This window comes from Passer domesticus, chromosome 1 (assembly GCF_036417665.1).
Source record: "Passer domesticus isolate bPasDom1 chromosome 1, bPasDom1.hap1, whole genome shotgun sequence".
Taxonomy (NCBI): Eukaryota; Metazoa; Chordata; class Aves; order Passeriformes; family Passeridae; genus Passer; species Passer domesticus.
The window spans coordinates 130957763-130979203 of NC_087474.1; the positions used below are offsets into that span (position 1 = coordinate 130957763).

Below are 21441 nucleotides of genomic sequence, written 5' to 3' on the forward strand. Positions count from 1 at the left end.
TATTAATTTAATCAGTATAATTCATAAGCATGTATATATAAGTACAAATTTATATGTAACTCTCTAAAATATAAATTACAGAGAGTATTTTGACTGAAGCTTTTTTTTTCCATTGCATCAGAGTAAATATTTCTAGTCTTTCCCTTTATTTTTTTTTCTTATGGCAAGAAGTCTGTCTCTCACTGAACAAAGGAAATGATAGATGTGAGCCTCTATGATTGCTGAGAAGGCAGACACAGTAATGACACTCAGAAAATTCTCTTCAGTTCAGAAATCATATCTAGTACATTAGAAGCATTCAGGTTTACAGAGCACTATGTGCAAAATTCTTTTTTTGTTTCTCTAGGATCTTGGTTTGTTGTTAAAGTAAATTAAGTAAAACACATCAAATGAGGACATCTAAGATGTATGCCATACAGGATAATTGAGTTTCTATCTTTTTTCTTTAATTATTTTAAATTGTTTGTTTTGAGGTAGAAGAGACATATAGAGTACCAGAGAAGAATTGTCTTTGTTACTAATGCAGTATGTAGGAGGCAATACATACTAGCACCTGAATGCCTAAGAAATACAGGATTTGAAGGTTAATTGACTCACTGACACCAGAGATTGGATTTGTCCCAAACTTTTCATAAATACAGAGACTTTTGTACAGATACATGTGTGAGTCTATATGTCTGTGACCTAATTCTGACTTTCCTCCAGCTCACAGGAAAGCCACTCTGAATGAGTCGTGACAAAAATATGGCAGGGGAGAGAGCTGGCAGGGAAAATCAGAAATTCTTGAAAACTGAGGTGCATTCTTTATTTTTTTTGCTTGAGCTCTGAATAGATATTTCTGGTGCCAGACAAAATTTGAAATGGAGATTAAAAAAAGTAACTTGAATAATTTATCTTTACATTGCCAACAACTAAAGGCACTGTGTTTCTGTATACCAAAATCTACCAAAAATCCACTTGTTTGACCACTGAAATTCAAAATTTGTCAAAGACATGGAAAACATTTCAATGAATCCCTGCTAGAAAAGTGGAATTGAAGTTTGCAAGACTGGGACTGTGATCATCCTGGTCATTGAATACTAATCAGCCTACAGCAGGTAGCAGGAACCACATGTCCAGGATCTTACTTCCCCAAAGTCACTGTTCAAGCCAGTACACATTTTTCTGTTCAGTCACACCTTATTCTTAAACAGCTGTGCTGGTTGTATTCATCTGCAGTGGGTAGAAACAATACTTTGAAAAAAATCTTGCTTAACAATATAACCACATGTACTCTACAATTTCTTAAACAATGTCTAGAACTTATTTTATTAATTTATTTTTTCTGTTTGCTTTGGTTTAGGGTTATGGGTTTTTTGTAATATTTACTAATGTGCTATCTTTCAAGTGTTTTGTCCTTCTATCTAAATCAATAGAAAGGCCACACTGACTGCAGTAAAAGCAATTTGGAATTTTAGAAAAAAATCTTTATCCTTTTATTGGTATTCATTACTTCATAGAACCACAGAATGGTTTGGGTTGGAATGAACCTTAGAGATCAACTTGTTTCAACTTGTTCCCTGCCGTAGGCAGGGACTCCTTCCACTAAACTCGTTGCTCAGAGCCCAGTCCAGCCTGGCTTTGAACACTTCCAGGGATGGGGCATCCACAGCTTCTCTGGACAGCCTGTTCCAGTGCCTCACCACCCTCACAATGTTGAATTTCTATATCTAATTAATATCTAATCTAAGTTAAATTGTTGTTCCTTGTCCTGTCACTATATTGTCTTGCCAAAAATCCTTCTCTGGCTCTATTGTAGCCCCCTTTAGGTACTGGAAGGTGCTATAAGGTCTTCCTGTAGCCTTCTTTTCAAGGTGAAGAGCCCCAACTCTCTTAGCCTGTCTTCGTCTGAGAAGTGCTCCAGCCTGAAGGAGTGTAGGGGGATGCCCCCAATGAGAGAGGGACAAACTAGCCTTTGTCCCCCAAAAAAGGAAGAAAGCCCAGAAGTTTCTCCCAACGATCAGGTGAAAAGCCACCTTATAGGACCCCAGAGACTTCACTAAAACCTTGGGGTCACCTAATTGGATGAGAGCCAAAAGATCCCGCCTGGGCCATCAGGTAGAAAAAGAGAAGACAAAAGAACTGCGAGGCTTTTGTGAAGGTGTTTTACCAGGAGCAGACCTCTGTACCTGGATCGGATTTTCTGTTTATTGTTTTTCCTTTTATTAAACAGTTTGGTTTCCAACACTGCAGCAGAAGCCATCCTGCTCATTATTTGCCTCCAAAGGTAATAGCTGAGCTATCCTTTGTGTGTATTAAGTTTTCTTTTAAAGGCTCATAAAACCCTGGCCCGACGAAACAAAACTTAATACGTGGCACCTGGACAGAATTTCTCATATTGAGGAAGATGGTCTAGGAATTTTTGATTACCTCAATCAAAATAGGACAATTTTCCTTGGTATTTGCGTTTTTGGGGAAGCAGGCCTGCACCTGAGTTTTTTGTCGCGTTAAAAAAGAAAACTCAGAAGAAGAGATTTGGGGTTTAGAGGGAATCCCAAATCGAAGCCTCATACCGGTGAAGAAGAGGCTATAATTCAGACGGGACGGGAGCAAACGGCACACCCTCAGAGGATACTGTGAATCGGCTAAGCTGAAACTGTTGCACCCAGGACCCGGGAAAAAGTCTATACCAAGAAGGACGACCAGAAGACTCGGTGAGTTTCACCATGGGGAATCGGTTGTCAGTAGCTGAGCAGGAATTTTTTTCGTATTTTAACTATAAGTTGGAAATCCAAGATATTCAGTTTGACAAAAAACAGCTTAAAAAGCTTGTAAAATGGGTCTTAAAAGAATTCCCAAACTCAGACATGTCTCAGAAACTCGATCCAGACTTCTGGGATTCAGTTGGACTGAAATTATATAACACAGAAAAGAACAAGAAGTCCAACTTAAAGCTGCGTCCAATATTCAGGACGGTATTGAAATTTGTAATAATGGAAAATGAAAAGCAAGCAAAGACCAGGGAGAGGGCAGAATGCAGGCAGGACAGAGAAGACAGGAGAAAGCGAAGTTCTGAGGGGACCCAAAAACCTTCCTTTATCCCAGCCGAGAAACCCCGGTGGAGAGGCCGGGAGGCAGCCAGGCCAGCTGCCCCCCCGCCTGCCCCACCGACCCCATCCCGAGACAGGGGGGAGCAGACCAGCCCTGGCCAGGCTTGTCTGCAAAACCCGTCTTCCAAAAACCCTACCAGAGCAAAGTCCTCTCTATCTCCTCTCAAAACCTTGCTTTGGCGTTCAAAATCGGTGAATTTTGACAGTAAAACTGGAAAAAGCCGAGCCGATAGAATCCAGTCTGAGAACAATAGAGCACGTGGCAATCGCCATTATAGCCCCGAGCCCAGCTCTGTCCTTCGTGGGCGTGGCTCCTCGGACTCCCAGGAGTCCCTGGGTGGCTGCTCCCTGAGCTCCTGCCCATCAGAACAGGGACGCGCCCCTTTTGTAGGCGGTGCCCGGTCGGTGTCCCTGCCCCTGCTCCCCGCCCACAGCCCGGGACAGCACACCCCCTCTCTGCCGAGCGTGGGAACCGGAAGTGATGCGCCGGAACTGACCCTGTCCAAAATGGCGGCGCCCATGTCCGATAACTTACCGGAACAAAAAACAAACTATTCCTATGCTCCACAATGTAATTTCAAACAATCTAAGGAAGAGTTTAACACACAGGGAGTCACAGATACCTGGCAGAGGATAAGAAAGGATGCAGTTCAGGAAGGAGAGTGGGAAATTGCATCGAAATTGAAGGTTTTTCCTGTGAAATACACTGCAGGTCCGGGACCCAGGGAAACATGGCAACAAATTAACTTTGCTGAGTTAAAAGAGATTTGCAAAGCCTCTCGTCTGTATGGTAGAGATTCTGCCTATTTCAGAAGCCTATTACAGGCCACCTTCACAGCAAACATATTCACTCCACATGATCTAAAACAGCTTTGCACATCCCTGCTATCTCCAACAGAATTTTCTCTGTGGGAACTAGCATGGAAACGTTTGTTAAACGACCTTTTAAGAGGTTATGCAGGAACTCCAGCTACTGCAAATTTGACTATAGATCAGCTCTCAGGTGAAGGAGCTCATACAGATCCTCAAATACAAGCCCGAACTCTTAGTAGACAAGTATTGCAGGATGTCAAAGAAGCAGCAAAAACAGCTTTGTTACAAGTCCCTGATGGCAACAAGCCAGAACTAGATTTCACAGAAATAAAACAGGGCATAGATGAACCTTATATTAAGTTTTTGGACCGTTTAAAAATGGCATTAGAAAAGCAGATTCCAATAGACCGAGCCAGACAAGAGTTATTAAAACGGCTTGCAATTTCTAATGCAAACCCAACCTGTAAAAAGGCATTACGTACATTACCACAGGATCCTGAGCCCACCCTGACACAGCTAGTAGATGCTTGCAACCGCCTGAGCACCCCTGAGCATGCAGCAGCCATGCAGGCAGAAGTATTGGCCAGTGCCATCACAACAGCTCAAGAAAACACCCTAAAGCAGCAGGAAAAAGCAGTAGAAAAGCAAACACAAACCCTAGCAGAAGCTTTAATAGCATTCAAAGGTGCAATTGAGAACCAACAAATTCCAAGGGACTCGTGCTATTCGTGTGGTCAGAGAGGTCATTTTAAAAGGGGATGTCCTAGGACCCGCAGAAGGCCATTGCCAAGAAACAGTGGATGCAGAGGTTTCTGTCACAATACTAACAGCTTTTACCCAGCACAGGGTTTTTCGTGCCATCTGCCGGGAAACGTGCAGCCCAGCACGGAGCAGTGGCGTGCAATGATACAAAAACCACTGCACCAGAGGCCAGAGACCACCACAGGCCACCAAGTTCAGAACTGCAACACATCCTTGCAGGACTTCCGACCACAATGTCCCCAGGTACCAGACTGGAGCTGTCTACAGCCCAGCCAGTGATGCTAACCAATGCTGTTGCTCACACAGTGTCTACAGGACAGCTGGGACCTGAACCACAACCACGTCAGTTCTTAATAGTGGGAGTGAGCAGATCCCATGCAGAAGGTTTTTATGTCATTCCAACTGTGCTGTCTGTCACCTGTTCACAGGAAATTACAGTCTTAGCTTTGTGTCTAGACCCTCCATGTTTTTTACCCAAAGGGATAACCATAGCGCAAGCTTTCCTCCTACCAGAGTCACAGAACAACACAGCTGTCATCGCTTGGACCAGGCACATCAGCCGCGGGCGGCCTCAGCTCACCTGTGTCCTGAAGCACCTCGGGCAAGCCATCACCCTCACTGGCCTGATAGATACCGGAGCAGACGTCACTCTGATATCGAGATCGAAATGGCCACAGGACTGGACCATCGTGCCTACGCTGGATCAGCTGGCAGGTATTGGTGGTCACTGTGAGAGCTTTCGAAGCTCGCACGCAGTCACATTTGAGGGGCCTGAAGGTCGTGTTGCCACCACAAGACCATTCATTGTAGGAGCTGATATAGTTCTTTGGGGACGGGACATTTTATCACAATGGCATCTCAGGTTAGAAACTGGATTTTAACAAAAGCTGTTGATGGACATAACACTTTAAAACTTACATGGACATCTAACACACCCATTTGGGTCAGCCAGTGGCCCTTACCTGAAGAGAAACTTGCTGCTTTAGAGCAGTTGGTACAGGAACAATTAACCAAAGGTCATTTAACTCCAACTACTAGTCCCTGGAACACTCCAGTTTTTGTAATCAAAAAGCCAAACAGTGGGAAATGGAGGTTGTTACAGGATCTCAGAAAAATTAACGAAGTAATTCAAGAAATGGGTTCTTTACAACCAGGTTTACCCTCTCCTGTTATGATTCCAAAAGATTGGAAGCTAACTGTTATTGATTTAAAAGACTGTTTTTTCAATATTCCCTTGCACCCAGACGATGCACCAAGATTTGCATTTTCCATCCCATCCATAAATCAGCAAGCACCTTTGAAAAGATATCATTGGCTCGTTCTTCCACAAGGAATGCGCAACTCGCCGACTATATGTCAGTGGTATGTTGCAAAAATACTTTCCTCAGTTCGTGCACAATATCCAAATTCTCTCATATTACATTACATGGATGATATCTTAGTAGCAGCAAAGGACCAAGCATCAATGCAGGAGACAACAGATCAGGTCATCTCAGCAGTAGAGAAAGCAGGACTCACTGTAGCAAAAGAAAAAATACAGACACTTCCTCCCTGGAAATATTTAGGATACAGGATCACAGAACAAACGGTAACTCCGCAGCCACTCCAGCTAAGGACAAATCCAAAGACCTTGAATGAAGTGCAGCAGCTTGTAGGCACTCTGAACTGGCTTCGTCCACTACTAGGCCTTTCAAATCAGGACTTGGCTCCTCTGGCAGATTTGTTAAGAGGAGACACAGCCTTAAACTCACCGCGAGAATTCAACAAAGAAGCTCAAAATGCTTTAGAGAAAGTGATGAGAGCCATCCAGTCACGTCAGGCTCATCGGTATAATCCTAACCTGTCTTTTTTGTTTGCAGTTTTAGGGGAGAGTCCACAACTTCATGGTTTGATATTCCAGTGGGATCTAGAGAAGAAGGACCATCTGATAATCTTAGAGTGGGTTTTCCTATCGCGTCAATTGGGTAAAACTATAACAACTTGCCCTGAAATTATTTCACAATTGATTATCAAGGCTAGATCTCGAATGCTTTCCCTTGCAGGAAGAGATTTTGCAGAAATCTTTCTGCCTGTCACAACCATCTACTTAGAATGGTTAATTCAAAATTCAGAAGTTATGCAATTTGCTTTGGAAAATTTTGCAGGAAAAATTTCAGTCAATTGTCCCAAACATGAGCTATTAAGTTCATCTTTAAAATTAATTCATAAGCCTTTAAGAAGTAATGTACCCCTTGAGGCAATCACATTTTTTACAGACGGTTCTGGGAAGTCTAAAAAATCTGTGATTGCTTGGCAAAATTCAGAGACAAAAAAATGGGAATCAGATATTGAGGAAGTAGATGGTTCTGCACAGATTACAGAGTTGGCAGCAGTTGTACGGGTCTTTTCAAAATTCACATTTCCTTTTAATTTAGTAACAGATTCAATTTACGTTGCAGGTGTGGTGGAAAGAGCAGAAGGATCTCTGCTAAAAGAAGTTGCTAATGATCAGTTATATAGTTTGCTCAAACAGTTAATCTTACTTCTTTCCATTCGACAAGAACCTTACTTTGTAATGCACATTCGCTCACATTCTTCTCTTCCAGGTTTCTTAGCAGAGGGAAATGCCATGGCTGATTTGTTAGCCATGCCAATCCAGCACACACTTCCTAATGTTATTGAACAAGCAAGAATGAGCCATGCTTTCTATCACCAAAATGCACCTGCTTTAGTAAGAATGTTTAACATCTCTCAGAATCAGGCAAAAGCAATTGTTCAGTCATGTCCAGATTGCCAGAAATTAGCTATACCAGCAATAGCAACAGGAGTTAACCCTCGAGGCTTAAATAGCCTGCAGATATGGCAAACGGACATCACTCAATATCAGTCATTTGCAAGGTTCAAACATATACATGTATCAATAGATACCTTCTCAGGAGCAATTTTTGCTTCTGCACATCAAGGAGAAAAAAGTAGAGATGTGATTAAACATTTCTTACAAGCATTTGCATCCCTAGGTATTCCTCAAGAAGTCAAAACTGACAACGGACCAGCCTACATTTCTAATAAATTGCAAGAGTTTTTCAAAACTTGGGGTATCAAACATACCACAGGTATTCCACATTCTTCCACAGGCCAGTCTATTGTAGAAAGAGCACACAGGTCATTGAAAATGATACTAGAAAGACAGAAAGGGGGGACAGAAGTGCTTTCTACAATAGAGAGGCTGAATAAAGCTGTATATGTTTTTAACTTCTTAAACAATTCCTTTATGGAGCAGGTACCACCAATTTTCAGGCATTTCAGCAATACCAGTCAGGCAAAGCTCAAGGAAAGACCACCAGTCTTCATCAAGGATCCAGAGACAGGACAGATTTCAGGACCCCATCCTCTTGTAACATGGGGCCGGGGGTTTGCATGCATTTCTACAAACACAGGTCTTCGATGGATCTCTGCAAAGAATGTCAAGCCACAAGTGCAGCCGATCCGAGAGCAGCAGACGGCACCAGAAGAAGAATGCACAAACAACTGAGCCACGGATAGAAGCAAAGACTGTTTTCTAAGTTTGCATTAGTTAAAATTGTTTACAAGAAAGTTTTGCACTGAAAAAGTTTTGTAGTTATTGTTGTGATAAAAAAGTTGTTAAACCTACCTCTATGTAAAAGTCACACATATAACCAGAAATTTGAAGCCTACCTGGAAAAACACTTCACCAAAGTTAAGATAGAGAATTGGCAGCAAAAATTATTGGCATTCTAATCTATACTCCTTTCTCCTCTTTCTTTCTAAATGTATAGTAAAGGGTGAGATGAAGGAGTGTAGGGGGATGCCCCCAATGAGAGAGGGACAAACTAGCCTTTGTCCCCCAAAAAAGGAAGAAAGCCCAGAAGTTTCTCCCAACGATCAGGTGAAAAGCCACCTTATAGGACCCCAGAGACTTCACTAAAACCTTGGGGTCACCTAATTGGATGAGAGCCAAAAGATCCCGCCTGGGCCATCAGGTAGAAAAAGAGAAGACAAAAGAACTGCGAGGCTTTTGTGAAGGTGTTTTACCAGGAGCAGACCTCTGTACCTGGATCGGATTTTCTGTTTATTGTTTTTCCTTTTATTAAACAGTTTGGTTTCCAACACTGCAGCAGAAGCCATCCTGCTCATTATTTGCCTCCAAAGGTAATAGCTGAGCTATCCTTTGTGTGTATTAAGTTTTCTTTTAAAGGCTCATAAAACCCTGGCCCGACGAAACAAAACTTAATACCAGCCCTCTGGTCATTTTCACAGCCCTCCTCAGGATTCATTCCAGAAGGCCACGTGCCCTTGTGCTAAGGACCCCAGAGCTGGATGCAGCTCTCCAAGTGGAGTCTCATGAGAGCAGAGGGGCAGAATCCTTTCCTTCAACCTAAAGGTCACAGTACTTTTGATGAAGACCAAGGTATGGTTGCCTTTCCAGGCTGCAAGCACACACTACCAAACATTATTTTCTCCAATTCATCATGTAATTTGGTCCTTTTCTGAAAATAAAAATGCTGTAACCATTTTTTTTTCTCTTAGATTTTAGTTAGGCAGTATAACACATTTTCTATATATCATGGTTAGCGTATTCCAAGCAGTTTGAAAGTGCTTTTATTTCTGGTTTTCTGACCATATCAGAGGGTTTTGTAAAGAAATATATAATATAATAAAATATAAAATATTTAAATGTTTTTAATTAATGTTTTAATTTAAAGTAAATAAAAATATTTAAAATTGGAATATTTAGATTCCTGCTATTCTCTAGCAGGGCTGATTCAACCTGTGAAAATTTTATTGACATATTTTTTCAATAGAAAAAAACCAGGCATACTAAGTGGTGAGCTATTTGAATTGCTTCTGGCCTTTTGTATACCAGGTTATAATTGGTGATCAACAGTTTCCTCAACTATAATCATGAGAGACAGCTAAAATCTTGACAATACTCGTTGGGCTAACTGAAGTCTACCACATCACCACTAGTTACAAATGAGACTCTCTACTATGACTCACACTTTAATTAATGCTGCAGAGAAACCTTATTCTTTTCTGCATGTCAACATGCTTGCCAGAATTTTCATTTCAATTTTTATTGTTAGTTTAATTTCATGTTCATTTGAATTAAAGGGAAAACATTTGGTTTTCATAGCAGTGTATGCAAATGTTTTGAATCACTGGGATTTGACCTTCTGCAGTTTACAAGCTGTGTTGGCAAAGCCTGGCTTTTTTTCAGCTGCAACAACTGATGTATTGCGTTGTCTGTGGTTACTTGTTCCTGACTCAAACCAGGGAGGTTTTTTTTTTGGAGCCTTTGTCCAAACCATTGTAAAGCTATTTTGAGTGTATAGCAGCTCTCTCATCTGACAAGCTCAACTACTCTTTGCATTGAAGTTGTTAATGTCTTTAAAAAAATCTTGCCTTGCTATTTGATATATTTCTACACTCCTGGTGCAGCTTAATGCATGTGCTAACAGCTACTCTAAATTAATTTCCAAATATACACAACTTGCTACATATTTATATTGCCTATTATTAGTAAGCTTTGACGATGTACTTATAGTGGCCTACTGTTTACAGGGGCAAGGAAAATTATCTGCTGGCAAACTTGTGACTAGGCATTTCACAGCTAGAGCTAAGAGGTCTAGCTGGTATAAAAGCACTCTTCAGGGTAAAGTTGATGAATCGTAGTAATCCTGACTGGTGTCAGGACAAAGGATTCTCTCTAATTGAGCATGGCTGAAGAATCAGTAAGGGGCAGTATTAGTTAACTGGCCTAAAATGAAACTTTCAATAGACCATCCCTCCCTCTCACACAGAAAATGAATTGGAGCATTAAAGCCACCCCCCTGCATCATCTCTTATCAAAGACCTCCATCTCTTGCTCATATACAATATAGCCTGCTCCATAGGCTCTGGTGCCAACACCACTGTTTTCTCCACCACATTGTGCTATGCAAAATTGACTGGTCTTGTAAATGGAAACAACTTTGATAGCAATGCATCTTTACCTCTTTGAGCCACGGGAGAATCATATCAGTAATACTCATTGGTTGCTGAAGAGCATAAGACATCTGCATTATTTTTATAAATACCAACTCTGGCCCTGGAGTTAATTTCATTGAGCTTATTCTGGGTGGGTGGGTAGTTCCAAGAAAAGTTTTGGGGAATGTTTCAAGAAGGCAAACAATGCTGAAGAAAATAAATTATTAGACAGATTATGAAGAATTCTTGTTGAAACAATAGAGAACCTGGAAACTGTCTGTATTCCCTATACCTGGCTATTAAGAGAAGTCAGACAAGCTTAACAATGTTTTATCTTCCCAGCCAAAATCTGAGATCAAAGGAGACAGTAATCTATTAAAGTCTCTAAAAAACAGTGTAAGTATCAGCAGCTGAAGGAAACATATGCTTTGGTTCCACAAAGGCTGGCAATACCCCTCACCTATGAATTCAGTGTGTCAGCTGAGTGGAACTTGTCAACAGTAAAATAAATATGGTTAAACAGTGAGGGCATATGGCTGTTCCTACTTCATCCACTTGCTATGCTTGTTATGCTGCTTTGAGCAAATAAATAATGCCTTGCTTTAAAGAAGCTGTTATGGATCACCTAAGGCAAACTAGAAAAGTATCTTGAACATCAAAAAATATTTTAGTTTGTCCTGCATGAAGAAGAATGAAATCTGTGGTTTCCATCAGGAATATTACACCAACATTTTGAAAAAGAAATCCTGGATTTCTTTCCTTTAGTTTGGATGTAAAATAACAGGCATGGCTCATGTCCTGAGCAGGTGTATCTCCTAATTACATAGTGTTTGCTTGAAAACCAGCTTCAGACAATGATTGCTTCAGAGGTGTGACAAACAATTTTATTCTTTTAAATCTATCTGCTGACAGCCCTTTTCTTTAATATAAATATCAAAAGATGAAACTAAAATTTAAAAAGTTGTCTTGTTGAAAAGCTGTTATTCATGGACAGGCATATAAAACCTGGTACCCTGAAGAAGAGGTCTTTCTATATCACCATGTAAATTCATGGAAAACCAAGAACTTTGGTCCCTTTGACTTCCTGATATGCTTTCTGCAGCCACAGCATATTTGCTAACATCTGGTCAACAGAGATCTCTGGGAATATAACATAAAAATTAACTTACATCATATGGGAAGCAATAGGAGGAAAACAATTTTTTTTAAGGTTTGTCTAAGGGTCTCCAGAACTAGTCTCTTGACTTGTTATAAAAGGAGTGATAGGGTTAAATAGTCATAGCCCTTTTTAATAATTTGTCTGCTTTCAAGTACAGACTGAACTGACTGGTCAGAACATAACACTGCATGCATGTAACACCTAAGTGCAAAGTTGTCAATGAGCACTGGCAAGCTGGTAGACATGCAGATGGGCTTAGTGTACCATGCCAGTATGATGCAGATAAATGTCTTTGTTTTCAGAAGAAGGAACCAATCCTGGAACTGCAAAGCTAGTCCATAAAAACGCATTCTTAGTCAGCTTCTGAACATACAGTAGAAGGCAAGACTGTTTTCTGGTGCAGAAAGCAATTGGAGCTACTGTAGGACTCACAGTGACTGGCACCCAGAAAGACAAACTCTGAGATGCTGAAATGAGGATTTCTAATGTAAAATGGTGTAAAAAAAACTTATGACACATTTATGTTCACAGGAATACTTGCACCCCTTCTAAATGGTATAAAGACATGGTATATAGAGCATCTTGCCCCAATTCTACCATTTTGCTTACCAGCAAATCTAAAATGTATTATACAGTTGGATGGGTATAGCAAAAAAATACAGCAACCATTATACTAACCAATCTTGAGAAGTAAAGACTATGTTCAACTTCTTACCTCAGATCAAAAAGAAGAAAGATATAAGCCTGAAGCCCAGGTAAGTGACCATGCAGTATGTGGCTTACATGAATTATTCCTGATAGGCAGTAAACTGATGCAGAATTTAGCTTTAGCTATGGCTGAATGATTACTCCACTTACCTTGTTATTTTCCTCCTTGTATAACTAGTCCATTTTGGTGTGGATTTTCTTTTGGGTTTTGATTTTTTAGGTTTTGAGTCTTTGTGTATGTGTTGTTTAATTGTAAGCAAAAGATCTACACTTATTCTACTGTATGCCACAGCTATAGTACTGGAACTTGATGGGAACATGAAGGAAGCATGTTTTGCCTTGAAGAGGAAGACTTTTGAATTCTAAACTTCTTCTCATATAAGATAATCAAAGATTATATCAGTCTGGTTTTCTTCTCCATTTGTTGTTTCTTCTTCATTTGATGATTTCCACTTTTATTTCCACTAAATTCAAGCAAGTTACAGGTTCATCCAAGCAAAATTTTGAAAATTTCCAATTTTTTTTGTATTCAAAATTCAAATTAAATTTCTGGAACTCATTCTTTATTTAACTGCATCCTTTATTTGGGCCTTACCACTGCTATTCATTATTACTGCCCTGATTATATGACACAAATTCATCACAGAATAGAGGAAATCAAGGCTTTGCCTATCTTAGCCTTGATGTTTCTCTGTTCTTTTTTAGGTAATAAATCTTCCCTAAAATCAGCCTTTGTGGAACAAGTTAACTTAGGTGAAGCTGGGGTCATCAGGATCTGCTTGGTAAAGTTATAATATCACAAAATGGTTGAGGCTGAAAGGGGCCTCTGGAGGTCATTGGTCCAATCCCTCTTTTCATGCAGGGCCACCTGGAGCTGGTTTTCAAGAACCACATCCATACCACTTTTCAATATCTCCAAGGATGACGATTCCACAACCTCCTTGAAAAGCTGTGCCAGTGCTCAGTAACTCTCACCATGAAAAAGTGTTTCCTGATGTCCATAGGAAACCTCCTGTCTATTCCCATTACCTCTGGTCCTGTCACTGGGCACCACTGAGAAGAGGACCCTACCTGTTCTCTTTGACATTCCATTCAAGTATTTATATGCATTAATGGGATCCTCCTGAGCGTTCTTTTCTCCAGACTGAACATTCACAGCTCTCTCAGCCTTTTCTCCTCAGAGACATGCGTCAGTCCCTTCACCATCTTTGTGGCCCTTTGCAGGACCCTTGGGTAGCAGAATGACTTCTTTGTGAGGCCCCTCAATAATCTTTGAATAATCATGACAATCAGAAGTGTCCAAGGACTGGAGGAAAGGAGGTGTCACTTCTGAATAAAAAGAAGGACCTCACCTCAGTCTCTGGAAAGATGATGGAGTAGCCAGTTCTGGATACCATTTCCAGACACATGAAAAACAAGATAAAGCCTTGATCACTAGACTGAGGATCATTTTCACTTTGACAGGGTTTAATGTAGTTTTCTACTTGCAAGGGAAAGCCTGATTTTAATAAGAGAAGGAAGATTAGAAATATGGTGTGAAACAGGATCCAAGGTTTGGAGGCCTATAACAACATCTAGGCAACTACAGAGAGGCACTGCTTCCCTACAAGGTATACTTCCTTGAGACCATTTTCCTTGGGTTCTCCAAGCAGTATCTAGCAAAGGGGAGCATGAAAGACTTCTGCTTTGTTCCTGGATCATGAAACTCTTCATGTGGCAGTCTTGGGAGCTGATCATGTGAATTCAGCTCCTGCTCTTCAGTGCCCAGTTCAAAGGAAGATTTTTAGCACTTATCCTAATAATAATAATGACAACTGTACTAGTCCATAAGTGACCAAAGAATCTGCTTCATACAGCACCTGAGTTGAAGGGATTAGTGCTATCTCGGATGACTTATGATTTCAAAAGATAGGGCCAAGAGTCCCTAAAAGGTAAATTCTCCTCAACAACATCTGGGTATAGAGATTTGAATGAAACACATACTTGTGAAGCTGAGTTACAGACCAGACTAATGCTCTGGATAATGAAGGGAAGCACTGGCTGTGAAGAATTTTGTGACAAGGTTTTATACTAGAAATATACAGGCAATTGGTGTGTGCCAGATGCTCAGATAAAGTGGCTTATGGCCCTTAATTACAGCATGAGAATTTAGGCTTCAAAAAGACTAAGCTACTTAGTACTTGGAAAACACTTAAATGATGTGGCTATTAGCCTCTTCTAGGGATTGAACCTACTACAATGAGTTTCAGTGTTAGAGAAATCAAAATTACCATGACTTTGGATTCTTGTACACATTCCTGTAGGCAGCATCATAAGGCATACAATTAAATTTAATTACTATATGAAATTTTAAACAAGAAAATAGGCATTTCTGGTTCTTCTATCCAAAAAGCATGCTATGTAACCGCAAAAAAAAAAGGACAGAGATGAACAATACAAGTGATCAGAGGTATGGAAATGCTTCCATACATTGAAAATTATTCAATAGGTCAGGGCACTGCATTTTGGGAAAGATAATAAGAAAAGAAAAAGAAAAAGAAAAAGAAAAGAAAAGAAAAGAAAAGAAAAGAAAAGAAAAGAAAAGAAAAGAAAAGAAAAGAAAAGAAAAGAAAAGAAAAGAAAAGAAAAGAAAAGAAAAGAAAAGAAAAGAAAAGAAAAGAAAAGAAAAGAAAAGGATTAAATAATTAAATAATGAAAAATCGTTAAGGGAGCAACTGATGAGTGTCCACAAAATCTCTAACCATCCTGGAGAATGCACATAGGGAAGTATTGATCCCCTGTATTTTCCTGTACAAGCATGTGGGCTACCAGATGAAAAAAGCAGCTGGATGTTTAAAAACAAGCAAGAGGTTTGTACAAGATATAGCTAAGCTGTGGAACTCATTGCTGTATGCTGTGGATGTTTAAAAATGTCATGTGTTCCAGTTTATTGAGAAAAAACATAAATACAAAAGAATCTCATTCAAGAAGTCTGAATTACAGCTAAAGGCCAGATGAATATGGGAAACAGTATTACACGCTTGCCTGGTTCTTATCCTCTCCCCCTGACATCTGGTATAGGACGTTGTCAGAGACACAATATGAGACTAGCTAGACCTTTGGTTTGAACCATTATGGCTGTTCTTATTTTCCTATGATTTTAAACTACATGTTATTCCAGAAATTCCCAGGCTGCAATAGTAACTCCAGCTCTAGTCTAAGTGATTACACAGGTGGTACTTCAGTAGACAGTAGTATGGGAACAATGGTATAGCAGTGTCAAATTTGGGCTGGGAACAACTGCACTGGGATCATCAAGCCCAGAAGTTTGTAATATACCACTAGGATTCAGTTGCCTGCTATGCATTTAATCTCTGCTTTGGATTATAAATTAAACTGGAATTTAAATAAAAGTCGTGGCCAGAGGTCTTAAACCATGCTGATAGATGTCACAAAGCTTTTTTTTTTTTTTTTCAAGCTATAAGGCACAGAGTAGAATGGTTGTGTTATTTCTGATTGAACACAGAATTATTTTCAAACTCCCTTTCTAAAACTATTCAAATTTCATTTGTGGCTTGGCTACTCCATAAACTCTTTGTTCATTACATTTCTACTTGCTTCTGTTGAAAACAGAGATGCTTTCAAGTGAAATGTTTTAAGGAGGGTTAGAAAATGTTCTGGAAATAATTTTAAAACTGATTCATATTCCCTTGGTTTATATCCTGTGTCTCATGTGTCTTACATGTAAAAGTGAAAAAATAATACTTTTAATTGTAGAATTTAAAAAACAACCTTTGTTTTTTACTGATTACGTTCCTAACTTTACACTATGAGGAGTGCTGACCTAATCTGATCTGGAAATTAGTGTCAATGTTCAACCAAGATTAATTATTTCGAAAAAATACAAACTGACATTTAGAAAAAGATAGATGAAATAGAATTCTTGTTAAGCATAGCAATAAGAAATGGAGCATAGGATGGTATAGTAATTGCCATTAGATACAGACTAAAGAGAGAGTGATTAAATAAATCACACCATGATTTAGATTTTCAAAATTTATTAGCTTTTTAAAACTGTGTTATCAATTAATAGAGTGTACTGTTATGAGTTTAAATCGATGAGCACTTTTTTGAAAAATATACAGCAAATAGCTATGTTCATCAAAGGAAATCAAGCTACATTAATGCAGGTTCTTTTAACGGTGAATGATTTATAAACACTTTTTTCTTGGTACATGTTTAATTTTCTTGGTACATGTTTAAATAGATTTTCTATTCTTTGACTAGTAAAATGTTTAAGACTGACAAAATAGTCATAGTCTACGGCCTACATAGGAAAAGGCTTTGATTACAATAAAATTACACAAAAATGTGTCATTAAAAAGCATTGGACAGACATAAAACCTAACCTTTTGAGCTGAAGAATACTTAATATTCTCTTCATGATCATGCAAGGGGAAATTCTTTGCTATGGAATAGCTATTTTCCTGTTAAGCAGGCTATTTCATCAATGATTTATTCCTGAGATGTAATAGGTCGTTTAAAATGGTGGTTTAAAAGTTAGGCCTTTTTTGTTTAATTTTCTCACAGGCAGTTGGTAATTATCATGGTCCTGCAGTTTCTCTGGAATGCTGTGGAGGGTCAAATGCCAATGGAACCCTGCTTTATAGGGTAATTAAGACAGTAGACATGGTTATTAAATACATCGTGCTAAACTAAACTGGAATGCTGTGAAATAAAATCCAAAATCATAAATAAAACGTGGGTATTCTAACAAAAAGAAAAAAAAAGGGAGGAGTTCTACAATCTGCAATCATATTTGCAGTAAACAGCTCTGGCTGAATTGTGTCTGAAATTCTGCCATTTAAATATCCTGAGACTTGCTAGATATTTCAGGAATATTTTAAAACTAAAAAGAAAAGCAAATGTGCTTTAAGTGTGTTTTGTGTGCAGAAATCCAGTAATCAAAATTCAACCTTATAGTGCTCAGTGTATCTAAAGAATGTTAAAAAAAACCTCCACAATGAATAGAACCTTCTGTATTCGTAATTACCATGCAGCATGTGCTGGAAAATATGTACTAAAACAGGATGATGGATGTAAGTTTAATGTGAATAACAAAAGAAGTTTTGAGAGTCCTGCAGCAAAAACCATGGAGTGATAGCCTCTTTTTAAGATATCAGCCAGGTGTAGTAGTGTAGCTTTTTTCTTTCTGTCTATCTGAGCGTTTTGTATTTGCAATATCCTTTAGGCCACATACAGAGACAGGACTGTATGGCTTATGGGCAGGAAAGGAGGGCAAAAATTAAAGGCTTGATCAACACAGGTAATACTAACACAGTGAAAGGTGAAATACAGTAACCTGTAAGATGCTGTACTTCCCTCAGAATATAAACTTGTCTTTATACTTTTTCCATGCTGAAAAGATAGGGTAATACAATTTCTTCCTAGAAAAACTGTGATGGGTGTACAAAAGTGGTTTTAAACTCACTTTGGAAAATGAGTCTAACATAAAACAATGTCCTTAAAATACAGTATGAGCTTTGTACAAGTGATTCAATATTGCATTGTCTTTGTTTAAAGTCTGGATGATTATATAGGCAAGTTGATTGGTAAATTCACTGCATCACTAGAAAAGGAAAAAGAATTATGTCCTCCCCCTCCCTAAGAAAAAAGAAAAAAGAAACTAAATATTTCCAATTCTAGCTGTAAAACTGGAAGCCAGAATGTGCAGTTGACAGGCACAGAGCCAGCTGACTTTAAATCACTAGCCTTTCCATCAGATCAGTCTTCCTACTTCCACATGGAACACATTTTAAGTTAACAATGTGTAGTTTGGCAAAGGATTTGTTTTTCTTTGGCATAGAGTAGTTGTCTCATTTCTTTTAAAAAAAGTATTTTCTGCTTGCTTATATATACAGTGAGTGCATCGACATTCTTTTGAACTTTAAAAACAGTTGTTACTCAAAAAACTTTACTTAGACAATTACATTCTGACTATTTTGCTTTTTATATATGTATGCAGATATAAGCAAAGTAAATTGATATTTAATTCATCTGTTTGCAGACTGGTGAAACTTACCCACTTTTCAGCCTTTACTTAAGCACATATGTAAATGCCCATAAAAATGTTGATTAAGCTGCTTTACCACAGACCCTCAGAAGACAGGCCTCCTTCCTTAAGACAGTAATTTAAGTAGGTCTCAGTTGATATCAGAGTATTTATGGTGTGGGTATAGACTCTAAGACAAACTAAGATTAAATCTGATCATTTTGCTCTTACTCCAAAACCTGGCCATTTCAACCAGATGTATTTATAGCATGAAAAAGCAGTCGAATGGAATGCTGCTCATTCAGACATTTGCAGTTGATTTATTCATTCCTGGTCGCTTCCACTGAAAACTCAGAAAAGCAGAAATGCAAATTTTCAGACATTGGTTCCACATGAAATGGGACAGACCACTGCACCAGCTACTGTTGTGAGACCAGATAGAGCTACTGCTGCCTACACATAAAGAGAGCCATTAAGGAGAAGTTGTTTATTTCTGCTTCTGCAGAAATCATAAACACCAGCCATGAGCCTGACAGCACAAGCTGTGCTGCAGTAAATTCTAGTACTTTGCTGGCCATTCTAAGCTGCCCAGTAAAAGTTACTGTAGCTAAATCCCATATACATTTCATGAAATAATCCTGCCCAGAAGATGGTATCATATTCATGCACAGCAGGGTGTGCAAATGCCTATAAATCATAACGTAGAATCTGAAATATCTATAAAAAAAAATCTGTGCAAATTTAACCATGACCCTCTGCCAGACAATAGGCCTTCATATGCTTTGCAGCTTAGCAGACACCAAGGAATTTTGTTTGGAAGTGATAGCTACTGTCTATGTAATATTTAGGACTATTCATGGAGCATCTGGCAGAAAATAAAAGGGTTTCCTCCTCTAACATATGCTAAAGAAGGATGTGGTCCTGTGCCTGCTCCTCCTCTTCTGACTTTTTGCAAATAGCACAACATAAGAGACAGTTGTTTCTGGCTGCCCTGCTGCCTGTCATGGCTGTCAAGTGAAATCCCATGAATTATTGCTCTTCCAGATGTAAGAGATTTCCAGGCTGCCTTAAACTGCCTGTGGTTTGTGGTACTGGAGAGGAGAGAAACGAGATTAAACTTCATCTCATCAGTGCAATCTGAAAAGATCACACAGAGGACTAATAATCACAGCTTTTTCATTCCAGAGCCGGACCCGAGAGCTCTGTGTTTTTGTTTCAGGGCTATGTCACATTAAGCTTGTTGGAAGACATTGATTAAGGTCAAACAATGTTTGAAGATCAAAAATAAATTTTTTAACTCTGTGTTGCTGCATACATTTTGCATTCTTCGGAAAGTGTCATGCATTACTTTAGCCAGCTGAAACAGAAGAAACTGTGAACAGAGTTCTCTAATTCTGAGATGTCAGCACTTCTTACCATAAAATTATGAAAGATAAAAAAAGAAAATGTTGACCTCAAATTATTAATCTAATGTCATAGAGTATCCCCTATAAATTCAGAGGAAACCAACAACAAAAAAACCCCGACTTTTCATTTTGGTTTCTCCATAAATGTCTGTCTTTGTGATTTTTCAAAATTTGGCATTTTGCCCTTTCTTTTTTTTTTGTAACATTTTTATGATTTGTTTGTGCCAGCCACATTGGCTTCTGAATATTGAGGTTAGTCTGAATGTTTTCTATTAGCAAAGAATACTTATTCATGCACTGACTAATTATACAGTTTTCAGAATTCCCAACTGTAATCTTGCATAAGTTAAGAAATAACATCAGACTTAAAATGATAGGTAGAAATTTAAGTATAGGTTTCAATTTTTTTTTTGTTATTATATTCCAAAAAATATTGTTATTGTGGTGTTCACTCCCACTATCTATCTTTAATTTCCAAGTGAGTTTTTTCAGTTCTCTGAGGTGTATACTATACCTACATACGTATGAATGCAGAGACACACAGAGCAATGTAATGCACATAGTTACTATAAACTATACCTTAAATAATAACTGTAAAACAAAATAGTATAATGCTTTAAAACCTAAGTATTGTCAAATTATTACTGTCATGACTACATTTTTTATGAAATAAAGGCAAGCAGAGAGACCCCTGACATTTGACTGCAGCCATATTAATAATCAAAATATTAATTACAGATAAGGAAAATATGTTGTTCCAAGAACACCTGGAAATAATTGACAAATGTATGCGACTTAGATCAGAACGTAATTGCCCTGATTCGACCTATGCAGCTTTTTTAAAAACTGACGCAGCTTGTTTAATAATGATGTTGGCTACCAGATGTAAAACCTCCCAGGCCAGCTTCCTTTTCCATTCCAGCTCAGACATATCACAAAGGCTCTCTAATATGAGGGAATACCAGTAAAACAGTGATGAAAACCATAGGTACAAATATCTGCAAGTGGCTCACATGAAAGCATTTACTGCTTTTCATGCACACGTATTAAACCATAGTGGAAAGGAGCCTTTCACTGAAAATGCATTAATTATTTGACACTGGTTTTCCTCAGATTTTTTTTTTTTTTTGCTATGGGATGCAAGTGAAAGATTACAGCTGAAAAAATGATCATCATACTTGAGGTAGGCTCACAGAATCTTTTCTTATGTTCCGTGTGAAGTTGTCTTGAACCGAAACCTCTGCTCCTTAAGGATTAAGGGATTGAAAAGCAAAGACTGAAGCTGCTGTAATTTAAACCCAGCCATTCTCTAGCACAAAGGTGTAAAATGGACTGAGTCAATCTGCTTCTTTGCTAGTTCACCTAAGAAATAATTTTATCTTTTGAAAGTTTTATGTTATTAACATTCCAAAGATGTCACTATCTTTAAAGGAAATTTATTCTCTTGATTTTTAAACATGTGAGCACAGCCATGAGACATGGAATGTGGGAACATGGTTTCAAATT

At 38.7% G+C, this 21441-nt stretch overlaps 1 long non-coding RNA gene across 2 annotated transcripts in view; it reads left to right on the top strand.

The window, feature by feature from the left end:
• LOC135281108 (uncharacterized) overlaps positions 1 to 16268 on the top strand; it is an 85233-nt gene extending 68965 nt beyond the window's left edge. For both annotated transcript variants that reach the window (XR_010347872.1, XR_010347871.1), the window contains exon 4: positions 13361 to 16268. This is a non-coding gene — a long non-coding RNA (uncharacterized LOC135281108). The remainder of the gene's footprint in view (positions 1 to 13360) is intronic.
• Positions 16269 to 21441: the final 5173 nt, after the last annotated feature.